The 12221-nt window shown below is 43.2% G+C and overlaps 1 protein-coding gene across 1 annotated transcript in view; it reads left to right on the top strand.

Moving 5' to 3' along the window:
- Positions 1–6034: 6034 nt before the first annotated feature.
- Positions 6035–12221, top strand: part of LOC137637359 (zinc finger protein 845-like) — a 50675-nt gene continuing 44488 nt past the window's right edge. The window contains exon 1 of the mRNA XM_068369585.1: positions 6035–6224. The gene's annotated coding sequence lies outside the window, so the exon portion shown is untranslated. The remainder of the gene's footprint in view (positions 6225–12221) is intronic.

The raw sequence follows: 12221 nt of genomic DNA, 5'->3' as shown, positions 1-12221 counted from the left end.
GGCAATCAGTCGGAGGGGAGTTCGAGACCTACCTAAGCTCGATCGTTTCTAGTAGTGTCTGCAACCTCACCATCCTTGGGGGAGCTCATAGATCTACTTGCTGAGTCATCAGCAGCCATTGTCTGACCCTCCCTGGTCCTAGTTTGATGGAGAGGAGACTTGGGTGCTGATCGTATATAAGGACAGTCTGTAGGACATTGTTCTGTCTCTTTGCATCTGCCATTCATGAGCGACCTTTAAATCTCTAAAGGCAAATTGAGTTGTCTTACTTATGAACAGGTTATTGGCATTGACTCTTTAAGGATGAAGGTTTATAGGAAAATCGGTAAGCACAGACGAAAGGAAAGAATTCCAGAGTTTTGCAGTGGAGGGAAAGATGCAAGTCACTAAAGATTGCTATTCTCTGCTAAGGAATGAGAGGATGTAGTTTGTCGGGTGTTACAAGGTCCCTGGATTTGAGTGGCTATTCTATCCTTGAGCGTTCAATGGAACGGTGAGAAAAAAAGAGTAGTCAACTCAGAGAGAGAGAGAGAGAGAGAGACTCAGGCAGCTAAGATTGTGACTATTAATCAGATAAATTGTCTTTTATTTAATCCTACTTAAGAGCAAAAGAAGAAGAACCTCGACCATGTAAACATTGTTTAAATCAAGAGTGAATAAATCCCTTGTGAAGCTTCAAGATCTGAGATAAAATTAGAAGAAGTTGTGACATTTGATGATTAATTTCACCAACATGTCTATGAGAGTTGATCTCCTCCATTTTGATAATAATAATCACCAACAAGCTCCCACTAGACATCCGAAAGACTGAAGACATTAAGGCTTTCAAGAAGAAACTGAAGACTTTCTTGTTTTCTAAGTGCTTCAGTGAGTGGAACAGCTAACAAGGAATTTGCTGTGTGATACTACCAAAGAATGTATACGATAAACAGATCTTGTAGGTCCTGCATGGCACAGGGTACCCCTGTGTGACAGGACCATGAAAACAGCCCTAGAGGAGGGACAACCCTACTGCCCAAGACAGACGTCCCTCAAGAGGCCGGGGACTTTAGACCTATAACGATAACATCAGTTGTGACAAGGGGACTGCATAAGATCTTGGCCAGGCGCCTGGCGGAGCGCATTCCCTCCTCGACTAGACAGAAGGGCTTTAAAGCCGAGGAGGGGGTCAGCAGTAACCTTCTAATCTTAAAGGAACTCGTCAAGGAGGCCAAGAAGGAGCCGAAAAGTCTTTACATTGCTTTCATCGACTTCAAGAAGACTTTCGACTCCATTGGCCACCCGGCGCTTCTCAACACCCTAAAAGCATCGGGCCTTGACAACGAATCCACCAGCTACCTTGCCAACTTCTACTCAAGTATCAACACGGAGGTAGCAGGTGTGGAAGTGGATACTAACAGAGGGGTTATGCAAGGAGACCCATTGTCTCCCCTGTTGTTCAACTTAGCCCTAGATGTTGCGCTCCAGAAGCTCCCCGATGGTGTAGGGGCAACACTTCGAGGAGTATGCATTAAATACATGGCCTTCGCTGATGATATCGTGGTTGTGGCGACTACAAGAGTTGGATTGTCATCTGCGGTAAGGAATCTACTTGATGAAGCAGGAAAGCTGGGACTGGAGCCCGGCTTGAGGAAGTGCGCCACGGCCGGTATCATTGGTGATAGGACAAGGAAGACCTGGTACGTGGACACCCGCCCCTTTATGTACAGAGGTACCATCATCCCGACCACGAGCCTCGACAGATTTTACAAATACCTTGGGGTCGAAGTCAGACTCGTGGTTAACATAAATGGGGCGAAACTGATAGGCAAGGCCAAGAATGAACTGGGAAATCTACAATCAGCGCCAATGAAACCCCAGCAGAAATTCTGGGCCCTTAAAACCGTGTTGGTACCCCGACTCAAACACATAGCCGTGCATGGGGACTTAAAGAAATACCACCTAAACAACATAGACGACCAGGTGAGGAAGTTTTTGAGGAGGTGTCTCCATCTACCAGGAGACACTCCCATTGGAGCATATTATGCAGGCACAGCAGCAGGAGGACTTGGCATATTTAACCTTGCCGAGGGCATCCCAATTGCCCTGCACAAGTGCTATGGAAGGTTGGCCAGATCCCCAGACCCGTTGGTGGCGGGACTAGCTGCTGAGAAATGGCAAGAACACCCGCCTCCCGCCAGCACGGACTGGGGACAACGGCTTTACCAATCAGTAGATGGTTGCGGGCTTAAGGAGGCGCCCTTTGGTCTGCGGCCCAGATGGTTGGACTCTGCAACGCGCCTGATGAGGGGAGGGCACCTTTTGTAATGCCTTGAAGCTAAAATTGGGAATCCTAACAACACCAGCCCGAAGCGCCAGAGGCAGAGAGAGGAGCAGCCGATGCGATCTTGGCTGCAATGTCCCCGGTACCCTGCACCATATTCTTCAGGTGTGTCCAGCTGTCCAACCTTGGAGGATAAAGAGGCATGACAACATCAAATGCTTCGTAAACAAGAAGGCCAAAGAAGCAGGGTTTTCCACAGTTGATGAACCCCACATCACTACGACATCGGGGCTTAGAAAACCAGACCTTGTAGTCTGGAAAGACACGACGGCAGTAGTAGTCGACTGCCAAGTTAATGCCGACGCTAATGTGGGACCCCTCGACTACTTTGAAAGAGCGAAGATACAGAAGTACAACAACGCCTCTATAAAGAACGCCATTCAAGACCTTATGGTGGCAGTACCTCAAATAAAGACCATTACTGGTAACTGGCGTGGGGTGCTGTCCAGGGGTACCATCAACTTATGCCAGAAATTGAATATGCGACTGGACAATATGGACTTATTGACGGTAAAGATACTGGAAGGTGGTTTGGCAATATACGCCAACTACATGGGAATGTCGGGTGGCGGAGACGTGTCTTAGCACCACCGGCCATGAAGCTTGACCATCAGACGTTCCTCCGGATGATGATAACGAACATGCCATCCGTTGAGTGGAGATGGTCGCCGGTTGGAGATGGCAGCAGATTGTGTCTACCATCAGTATGAAGGCTACATCTCCAAAACTTAGAATTGAGGCTAGTTTGTAAGGTGTTAGGTTTTCCTCTTAGAATAGCTTAGGAGCCTCTTCACCGTAAATGAGACCTATGTAAGTAGGAAAAGAACCCAACCTGTGGGAAGAGGATGCATTGTAAACCATCTGGTTAGCTATAGTTGTTAGGATGAGAGCTCTCACGATAGGGTTAGGGAAGAAAAAAAATAAAGTACAGTAACATAATTTTGAAATAATGTGGTTTGGTCTAGAAAACAAACTTGTTCAATATGCAGATGATGCTACTCTCTTTACATCAATTCCGTCTCCTGAATGTAGATCTGGGGTTGCTGAATCCCTTAATAGAGATCTAGCTAAAATTAGTACATGATGCAAATTATGGGGTATGAAGTTGAATCCTAACAAAACTCAAAGTATGATTGTAAGTAGGTCAAGGACCGTGGTTCCTCATCATCCAGATCTCAGCATTGATAATGTTTCTTTAACTTTGACTCTTTTAAAAATTTAAGTGTGATTCTCGGTAGCAAATTTACTTTTGAGAAACACATTAGGTCTGTGTCTTCTTCAATTGTACAAAATAAAATGGCTTATTGAGAAAGTCTCTCAAGATTTTCGGTGATCAATGTATTCTGCAGAAATGTTTTAATTCTTTCATTTTACCTTGTTTCGAGTATTGTTCTCCTGTCTGGTCTTGAGCTGCTGATTCTCATCTTAATTTGTTGGACCGGAACTTACAGTTTATTAAATTTCTTATTCCTGATCTAGACATTAACCTTAGGCACCGTCGTTCAATTAGTTCATTATGCATGTCGCATAAGATTTTTCATAACTCTGACCATCCTTTACATTCAAATCTTCCTGGACAGTTCCATCCTGTTCATAATACTAGGTATGCAGTTAATTCTAATAGTCAGGCCTTCTCCATCATGAGGCTTAATACTACACAGTACTCTACAAGTTTTATTCCAGCTGTGACCAAGTTGTAGAATAATCTTCCTAATCGGGTAGTTGAATTAGTAGAACTTCAAAAGTTCAAACTCGCAGCAAATGTTCATATGTGGAACAGGCTTGCATAAGTCCTTTTACAGTTTATAAATTGAATATGTTGTAATGTTGTTAATGTTTTTAAAGTTTTTTTTATTTAAATTTTCATTACTTCTCATATAGTTTACTGATTTCCTTATTTCCTTTCCTCACTGGGCTATTTTTCCCTGTTGGAGCCCTTGGGCTTATAGAATCTTGCTTTTCCAACTAGGGTTGTAGCTTAGCTAGTAATAATAATAATAATAATAATAATAATAATAATAATAATAATAATAATAATAATAATAATAATAATAATAATAATAATAATAATAAGTGACGAGTTTTGCTGAATTTCAACGGAAATATGTGACTAATTAGATAGGAAATAAGCAAATTGTTTTGGAGGCATTGAAATAAAGTAAACAATGGAATATTCAATTAGATAGACTTTTCCGATAATAGCAATAGACTAAGAAAGGGTAGTTAAAAAAATGAATACTCTATGGGCTTACTATCAATTATATTTCTACGTCTGAAATAATCTTAACGATACTTTTTCATGACGTCAGCTGGCCCCTAACTCTGTAAGATCTATGAAACTTCTTACTAATGTCTTGCGTAGTGTTGAAATCATTTAAACACAGCGAAATAGTTCACTGTTTAGGTATCAGAATGCTTAGAATGTATATTTTCCCTACTTATGACAACCAGAGCCTATGGGTAATAGATTATAATGGCTAAAACTAAGGTTAGCCTTATATAGGTGAAAATTTGACCCTAGTTCGAAGCTTGGGGAGGTACCTTACATCCCTATCAATAGAATTTGCAGGTGTGATCCTTTATTTCATAGCCTTTATTTTTCAAGGTATACATATGGTTTTTAATGGTATTATCCAGACCATAAATATATGAGATCCTTGTTGGTGTATGGTGCAGAAAACAATGTGTAAAAAGATGCTGGAATAAACGTTTTCGGGTAATATTTTCCTGCTTTTCCAACTACGATCGTAGCTTAGCAAATAATAATAATAATAATAATAATAATAATAATAATAATAATAATAATAATAATAATAATAATAATAATAATAATAATAGGTCCTACAAGATTCACGTATACCTATAACCAAAGCCAATAGAAAATTCTATTGGCCTTGCCTCTAACTAGGCTCTAGCCGCTAGCGGCTAGCCGATAGAAAAAAAATAGTGCGTTTTGTATATACAATTGATATTTAAGCATCACAGGCAAATCCATTATTTTTATATTTTTGTCTGTTAAAAAATTGAGAAAATAAAAATATGATTATATGACGCTTATTTTATTTGTTATCTCAGAAATTTTACTTTATATAAAAATATAAAAAGTGTAGAAATATGTTGAGATGTGCCGATACAAAACGCACTCTTTCAGTATTTCGTCATCTTAAACCAAGAAACGGAAGATTATTAAAGAAAACAGCCCAACCGGCAGTTTTGAACTTAATCTCCTAACTATTAAATATTATCACAACTATTATTCTTACTTTGCCAATAATCAAAACTATAATAACCTAAAACACAGATAAATAGCAGCCATGTCCAATGAGGCGACAACGTTTACTGGAATATTTTCATTATGAACTAAAATATTGAACTTGTTCTGTTTAAATTACATTATTATAGTATTCATTGTAATGTTTTAAAAATGCTTATGCAGATATAATAAAAAAATCATGACTAATGTCTTCGATTCCGATTATGAAAGTTTTGAATTTTCCTCATTCAATCGGGTAGAATGCAAAAGCAAAGCGATTATTTTAACAAGTTTTTACACCATTACATATATTATATAACAGGATAAAGTAAATTAAATCATATGTATTTTAATTTACCTTTTATTTCACTTATAATAGTAAAAAATGCAAGTTTATAATATATGAAGATAATGTTAAAAACATATCCTGCTGAGTGACATCGAGCGGAAGTAAACAATACCAGAGACGCTGAATCTTCGGGCGTTCGTTGCTCTGATTATATCCTGCGTCATATATTTTTCCTCGTGTTTGTGGCTGTGTTTGTTTTACAAAACAGTAAAATACAACTGTTATTGTTTGATATCAACGCCGTTTTACGTGTATGCGTAACCTACGGGAGATGTGAAGGATAATAACTCAATTGAGAGGTAGGATACGGGTGGAGTTGTGGCTGTACAACGGCACGGCTCTTGTATCATGTTTAGGCCATGTAGGTTTACGTCAACTCATAGCTTATATTCACGAAATTCGTGTATGAAGATCAATAAATAGACGAATATTGTATAATTCAGCTAATTTTCACTCTTATTTCATTGGCTATTACGTAGGCTTGCCCATAGTACTTTGCTCTACCTACTGTAGGCTTGTCATATTGCATTTACGTATCCAGGGGCCTATTATGTAATATTTATATTATGAATTCATATATTCATGTATGTAGGTGTATAAATAGATTAATATGCTTTGTGTGAGTTTTTTTATACTATATTTTATTGGGCTTGATGCATAGGCTAACATAGGGTACTCAACTCTGTGTTTGGCAGGCTTCTCTGATTCAGTATTAGTACCCTATACCTTGACATATAATATTTATATTGTGAATTCATATTCTTCGTATAAAGTTATTTTCACTTTTGTTTGGCCTTGAAGCATAGGCTAGCTCAGGGTATATTGCTCTGCCTGCGGTAGTCTGGTCTGATTCTAGGTACGTAGCCTGTGATCTATTACATAATCTGCTACTGTGAATTTTACCTGGGTTAATCTAAATATAGTCTACTCAATCATAAAGAAAAATGGGTTTCATTGTAGTGTATTACAGGGCGATGTAACCTAGGAAAACAACTACTTTTTCTTATAGAAAAAATTACTCTCTTCGAAAATGACACTCGTTCCCGTCGCAAATTAATAGTTTCAGAAATATATATACATCTATATCCTCCGATAATGGGGGACCCCCAGTTGGAACTCGGGGTTTTGGGTGGGGAAAACATACTGGGGAATCGATATATAAACGTAACTCAAGCCTTTTCTTCTCTATACATTACCTTCTTGAAATTATAATAACCGGAGGAAAATACAAAACAGTATATCTGAATTAACTTTCGGGGCGCCGTTACAAAGATTGTGTCATGAAAAAATACAGTAACCAGTGCTGCTAACGTCCGATGTAGATCAATTGTTATTTTGTGACCTCTCATACTACTAGGCTAGGTTAGGTGGGTTTGTTAGGTTCTGTGCCCTTTTTGTACTTTTTATATATTGGGTAAAACTTATTTGGAGAAATTATTTAAAATACGTATGGAAATATCTATCATTGCTATCGTTAGTAATGTCAGCGTGCCGTTGGTAACTCTGTGTACCATACGTCAACGTTGGTAACACTGTGTATTATTGGTAACGTTGCTAATGTTATCGTTCGCAGTACATTCGTAAGAGAAGTGACACCGTTCAACTTAAAGTTAGCCGAATTGGTTGATCTGTTTGTTTCCGATTGAAATGAACATCAAATTCGGTTAAATCACGTTAATTACTATAGGAAAACATATATTTTCTGTTCGAAATCTCACCCAGTAATACAATAAAAAATTACCTGAAAATGTACCGTCAAAACCTGTAATGGTTTATATATGATCTATGGTGCAGTAGCCTGCCGATGTCTTTGTCACGTCGGGTACTGTTTATGGTACCGCAGTGACATTTTTACCCTTATGCTACCTTTGCTTTGGAAAAAATTTCACGTTCCTACTATAATCAAAACTAGTATGTCTTGTCTTCCACACCCACATTTACCGAAACTGACTTTTCTCTCTTATCTCCTGATTGGTGCATGGGTAAATATTTAAAGACTGGAACACTTTGGTCCTTTAAAGTTGACGTCTGCTATTCAAGCGTCAAATCTTTCAACTCGATTGACATAGAAAATCTGTAACAAGGAGGGTATAGCATTGTATATTTTATTACCATAGAGTTAAAAAAAAAAGCTTTGTTCCGTAGCTGGAATACAAACCACGCTATTTAGTAGGGGTATTATTTTCAGCATAGCTGAAATGACGAGCCATCAAATTTTAGCGAGGGTTAACTACCCATACCGCTAGTTAAGGGGGGGTAGGGGAGGGTAGCTTGCTACCCCCCCCCCCCCCCCACACACCTGTGATTGAGCTCACTTTGCTTTCGGCTCGGATGGTGAACGGACTTTGCTGCCCTTCATCCTCGCCGAATATTGGCAGCCATTAATGACTTTTGCTTTTTCTTTTTTTTTTTAGTGTCTTTGCGAAGTTGACTTTTGCGACCACGCGCAACTGCCCTGGACTCTTTGGATGCCCTTGTAGGACGTTTTTGTCGGCGGTGGAGACTGATCCTCACAACCTTTGTCCTGTATGCAGATGTCAACGGTGTGATAGTGAAAATAAGTGTAATGATTGTAGGGAGTGGTCTTCCTCCCAGTAGGAGAGGTTTGGTCGACGGCGGAAGAAGTCCAAGCGGGATATTTCTCCTTCGAAGGTTCTTTCGACGGGAGAAAAACTAAAGTCCTCTTCTTCCGTCTCCCGACCGTCCTCTGAAGCTCCTACTCGTTCGGTCTCTTACGAGAGACCGTCGAGTAGTAGCGTAGACTAAGTTAATCTCGGCCAACCCTGGTTCTCGAGAGATGATGTTGCTTCCCCTAGCAAAGCGGCCCCACCTCTCCCCCCAGGTGAGGCCTTGTCACTAACCCCTCTTTTGCAGATTTAGTCTTCCTTGGGGCTTACGGGTCCGCCCTCCAAGGAAACTTTGCTACAGTTCATCCGCATGGGTGCTTCTGTTCAGCAGACATCGTTGCCATTAGAGGCAGATCCTCTGACCCTTGTCGATGTTATGGTGTCAGAGGTGTCACATGCGGTTTCATCCAACTCCTCAGCCCCTCCAGCGGTTGCTGCCGACTTAATTTCCCCCGGTCCTGAACATCCTTCGAGGGGGAAACTAAGTCCAACGTCTGTCTCTCCTGCAAGTGTTTCTTTCCCTCGGGGGAGTTCACTCATAGAGACTCCTCTTCGGAGGACTGCTGCGGCGCACGGTCAGCTTGGTGATCCAACGGCCCCCAGAGGGCGCATTCGTCGGAAGGCTCGCCTTCCTCTTCGCCTTAGAGGTCTCCCTTCACTGTTTCTGCTGTATTCATCTGACCTTCTTTCATCGATTGTCTCTGTTCCTGCAACTAGTCCTGGACCTCTCTGCAGATCGTTCGCGATCCCCGTCGGTGGATGCTCGCCCTAACAAAGTACACATCCCGGTTCCTGACCATCCACCGTTCAGACCCGCCGACCTGTCATCGCCGTTCCTGTCACCGGTAAAGCCTCTTGTAGCTCTACCAAAGTGCGCAGCTGCGTGCCATTGCCCTGCAGCTTGCCAACCTACAGGACATCAGCGCTCACCAGCAGATCATCAGCACTCTACAGCGCTTCGGCATGCCACTTCACTACAGCCCTTCGGCACGCCACTTCACCTGCTCACCCTCAGAGAAGGCAGCAGCCTCATGCGCCTGCGTGCCAACGTTCACCCGCTCACACGCCCAGGGTCGCCCACGCGCCAGCTCACTACTGTGCGCCCACGATCTCCTGCGCATCAACAATCTTCTGCGCATACGCGCCCACGATCTCCTGCGAGCCAATTATCTCCTAGGCACCTGCGTGTCAACGAGTTCCTGCGCGCCAACACTCTGCAGGTGAAACAACAAGTGCGATCCAGTGCTCTCCTGGACATCCGCGCTCTCGTGAGCGCCAGGTCTCTCCCGCGCGCACGCACCACCACTCGCCTGCGCTTCAATTTTCATCTGTGCACGCGCGCCAATACTCTCCTGCGCACGCTTGCCAACAGGCACGGCTGCTAAAACTGCATCCGGCAAGGTCACCATCGCCTCATTCCTCTCCACGCAAACGCATTCCAGCGCCCCCTGCGGTAGAAGGGAAACAGGCACCAGCAGAGGGATTCAGGATCCATAAACTGCGTTCTAAGACGGACCCATCTAAAACGGTGACTCCTCGTTGGGAACCTTCGGTCCCTTTCCCTTCAGGGGATCTGTCTGACAGTGCATCAGTCAGCCAGCAGCCTTGGTTCAGTGCCTTAGTCAGAGCTGTAACACAGGCATTCAAGCCTGTCCTGTCCGACCTCTCGTCAGAGCAGCCTACAGCTCTGGACTCACAACATGGAGCATGGCTTCCTCTACCCCTTTGAAGAGGAAAAGAGGAGTTTCTGACGCGGTCACTTCCCTGAGGGTGAAGCTGACTCCATGCAGACCATCGAGGCTAGTCCCTCCGGTATCTCCCCAGGGATACTCTCCCTTCCTGTCCGATGAAGACCATCCTTCACCAATGGAATCACGTAAGGAGAGGCACTCCTCCATCCCACCATTGGAGGAAACCTCCCTTCATGTGGAGAGTTCCCCTCAATCAGAGATCAGGAGGGACACAATACTCAGGCCTTCGATGTTGGAGTCTTACCTCCTTCCTGGAAGGAGTCCGAAGACTCTTACTCTGCCAAAGTCCTCCAACAGGACTAGAACGGAGACAGCCAGCCACTCAAAGAATGTCTGCGACTCAACCCAAGAAGAGCTCTTGGGGACAGAAGGAGACTTCGCTCCGAGTCCAACATCAGGAGGAGACCAACAAGAATCAGAACATACATTCTGGCAGGTTCTGACTCTTAATAAGGGTTCTCAATGGGTTTTCCGACCCAGAGATACTACCTTGAGAGGGCAAAGACACGGTCTTAGACTGCGTGTTTGGCACTCAGAAACCCTCAAAGACCAGTGCAGCCCTGCCCTGGTCTCAAGGGTTCAAGAGTACCAGGGACAAGATCGCCCAACAGCTCTCTGAGTTTGCCTCCTCCAACCGTGCCGGCTCTACGAACAAGCTCCTCCCACCTCCTCGCGTACAGCAGAGGAGGTACTTTAAGTTCCTGGAGAAGCCCAGTTCAGCTCTTCCACTTCACCACTCTTTAGAAGAGCTAACCAGGGGAGTCCCTCTTGAGACTCTCCAGCCGGCAGGTCTCGTTCTCGGCGGCCGAGGTCCTTAACCAGGAAAAGGTCACTAAGTATGCGATGCAAGCTACTTCGTGGCTGGACATCCGGTTAGGGACCTTGGGTACCCTGATAAGATCTGAGGATTTCTCCAAGGAGCGTACCAGGAAGGCAATGGAGACCTTTTTACTCTCAGGCTCTCGCACGATCGAGTTTCTTGCCCGCAAGGCTCGAACTTGTGAGCAAACACTATCTTGAAACGTCGAGAGGCAGTGTCTGAGAGGTTCCACCAACAGGTCCCCAGCGTCGAGATAAATAGGCTCTAACATTCCTCTCTAGAGGCGGCCCACCTGTTTTAGCCTAAAGAGACTCCCTCCTCCATAGGGCTTTTGACATCCAAGCCCTATAAACCTCCAGCACCTCAGCCGTCTCGTCCAACCAAGACCGTGACGACGAAACCAGCAGCGAAGACAACGTTGTCTAATAAGCCCTGACAGGAAAGGCAAAAAGTCGTCCAGGGGAGGAAAGAATCCTAGAGGGAGCGGCCAAGGCCGCAAACGGTAGGATAGGCACTGGCGGGATGTTGCAAAACAACCCCCACACCCTTGATCACACTAACTGACAAATGTCTCCTCTGCACAAAGTTTCCCCTTACGTTATCAACTGGACTCTTGGACAGAAGGAAAATGAAAACAAAACATAACCTTAACACTATATTCTTAAAAGTAAACGCAATCAAAATTATTACTCTACTTGAAACTAAAGATATCATACAGGCAACACAAAAAAACTTAACATACAAAATAAATAAAAAATACCACATTCACATAAACCGGGAGAAAAAATATCAAAACTTAAAACTAAGATGCACCACAACCAAATATGTTTATATATATATTTTAGGGACACCAATACAGTCGTCCACACACTGCCAACTGTCTTTAATGGCAAACTACTACAGCAAGGGCCAATGTGCCATAGCTGCCTCCCTAACTGGGGTCGTAATCATCATCGTCATCATCATCATCAATAACAGCAATCAAAATTCATTCGGTCCGGGTCATCAACATTTAACTAAATCTGAACAGTCGTATCCAGTTCCTTATTATAAGCCAGGCCGTCAGTCAATATTCAAAATATAAGCTCTCCAAAGGAG

This window comes from Palaemon carinicauda, unplaced genomic scaffold (genome assembly GCF_036898095.1).
Source record: "Palaemon carinicauda isolate YSFRI2023 unplaced genomic scaffold, ASM3689809v2 scaffold681, whole genome shotgun sequence".
In the NCBI taxonomy this organism is placed as follows: domain Eukaryota; kingdom Metazoa; phylum Arthropoda; class Malacostraca; order Decapoda; family Palaemonidae; genus Palaemon; species Palaemon carinicauda.
Note: the sequence above shows the minus strand (reverse complement) of the source record. Positions and strands in the feature narration are given on the sequence as shown.